This window comes from Medicago sativa, chromosome 7, assembly GCF_051527215.1.
Source record: "Medicago sativa cultivar Bolivia chromosome 7, Bolivia_mono, whole genome shotgun sequence".
Classification (NCBI taxonomy): Eukaryota; Viridiplantae; Streptophyta; class Magnoliopsida; order Fabales; family Fabaceae; genus Medicago; species Medicago sativa.
This window is the reverse complement of record NC_140755.1, coordinates 14,824,226-14,826,423: the sequence shown is the minus strand read 5'-3', so window position 1 is coordinate 14,826,423 and position 2,198 is coordinate 14,824,226. Positions and strand designations below refer to the sequence as shown.

General features: G+C 36.4%; 1 pseudogene across 1 annotated transcript; it reads right to left on the bottom strand.

Annotated features, from left to right (window-relative positions):
* Positions 1–223: 223 nt before the first annotated feature.
* Positions 224–1,852, bottom strand: LOC146904497 (receptor-like protein kinase FERONIA pseudogene; annotated as a pseudogene). The gene has a single exon (XR_015018597.1). The product of XR_015018597.1 is annotated as a receptor-like protein kinase FERONIA pseudogene (transcript).
* Positions 1,853–2,198: the final 346 nt, after the last annotated feature.

The following is a 2,198-nucleotide window of genomic DNA, read 5'->3' as shown; positions in this document are numbered from 1 at the left end:
TAAAAACATAAATCGATGTGAAGAAAATCACTTATTTAAATAAAAGGGAAGGGGAAAAACGATTTAGGGAAGGAGAAAAATCGATGAGCACAAATCTTAAACGACTATTATTTTGAGACGGAGGTAGTACATTGAAAAGATAAGTTTTTAAAGTTTTATGATTATGATAGCATAATTTCCAATATTAAATTTCTACGTTTAGTTTCTTATCTTGTACCTTTTTTTTAATATCAATGGAATTACATTTTTTAGGATAATATTTACTCCTTATTCAACCTATGATTTATTTCCTCCCTTTCTTGGGTCGCATCAAACTTAATATCCTCCCCACTCATAACCAATTTCAACGCAAGCTCTAAAGTCCCAACCACATCACTCATAGACATCCGTTGATTTCCATCACCATGCAAACAACTCAACACCATTTGACAATAACATTTCAAACACTCACTTGTTATAGAATCCTTTATGAACGGGTCCACCATCTCTTCAATTACCACACCTTCATTGTAACATTTTTTGAACAAAGCAACCATGTGCACTTTTTTCTTATCCAAAGAATGATCCAAAGGTGGTCTCGCACACAACACCTCAAGAAGCACAACACCGAAAGAATACACGTCAGACTTTAGAGTCAACCTGTTTCGCAGGTAACATTCTGGATCCAAATATCCTATACTACCCTTCACCATAGTGCTGACATGAGTCGTTGATATCCCGGTTGGTCCCACTTTTGATAACCCAAAATCAGAAACCTTAGCCACCCATTTTTCATCCAACAATATGTTTGTACTCTTAACGTCACGGTGTATGATATTGTGCTTCGAACCTTCATGAAGATAATGCAACCCCTTTGCTGCACCTAATAGAATCTCGAGTCTTTGATTCCACCTAAGAGGTTCATTATCCGAACCATAGAGATGTTCACGGAGAGTGCCACGTTGCATGAAGTCGTAAACGAGAATCATCTCTGCATCTTCATTGCAATATCCAATGAGGGAAACTAAGTGAATATGACGAAGCTGAGAGAGCAACTCGATTTCATTCATGAATTCATTTAGACCTTGTCGAGAACCCAGTTTACGACGTTTTATTGCAACAGGTGTGAGTCCATTGATGTAACCTTTGTACACGTTCCCGAATCCTCCAACCCCGATGATGAAAATATCATCGAAGTTGTTTGTAGCCACTTTTATTTCCGCTATTGTAAAATAGCGGAACAAATGGGATGGTAAAGTTGAGGAACCTTCTTTATTTGTCTTCCATGAACTTTCTTCCATTTCAATATGAGATTCAAATCTTCTTTGCCGTTTAGCAAAAACTATTATTCCCGAAGTAACAACTGTTAGCAAAAGACATGAAACTACAACCGCAACAACCATAACTATGGTCGGTTTCTTTGACTTTGAATTTTGAGTTGGTAATAGTTGTTGCTTTATGTGTTTGTTAGGACTCAAACCTGCGAGATTATTGTTATTATCGCTTATTTTGAAAATCTCGACTCCATTCAGTATGACATCACGGTATTGTGTATCAGTGTATGGTAATCGTTGTAGCTTGATCGAAAGATTAACTCTTTCGTTATGAAAACTTTTTTCTAGAGATTTCATAGATACAACATAATCCTTATAAACAGGTATCATGTTACCCCCACTCCACCATATCACATCAGCATATTTTTCAGCCAAAATATCATCTATGAAAATCCGAAAAACTTTATCACTTCGATTCTTGATAAGCAAATCAAACTCACAAAAATGTAACCTTACCATATAAGTAAAAGCAACATCAACTTCAAAGTTCCAAGTTACATTGTAGTCCTCTGTAGCACCTTTTCCGTAACTTCTTGCAGTTAAGTATACAGCTTCGGGTGCAGTGTAATTTGGAATTGAATTTTCTTGATATTCGAGATGGTGTGAAAAATCACTTGATACACTTAGTGGATATTCTTTCTCCAAGTAAGGAAAATCGTTGTCCCAATTACGCAACATACCTGTATCATTATTTGGTGGAACTGGTGGTTGACCAACGTTGACTCTAAAAACCGTCTCCAAAGCTTTGTCGTTACTAACTTGGTAGTCTTGTTTGTCAAAGTCAAGATTTGGGAGATGATAGTTTGTGTCATCGAGATTGGTGTAATAAAGAAATGAGGGCATAGACACAACTTATATTCCGTTAATGAAAGCATGATAAGGACT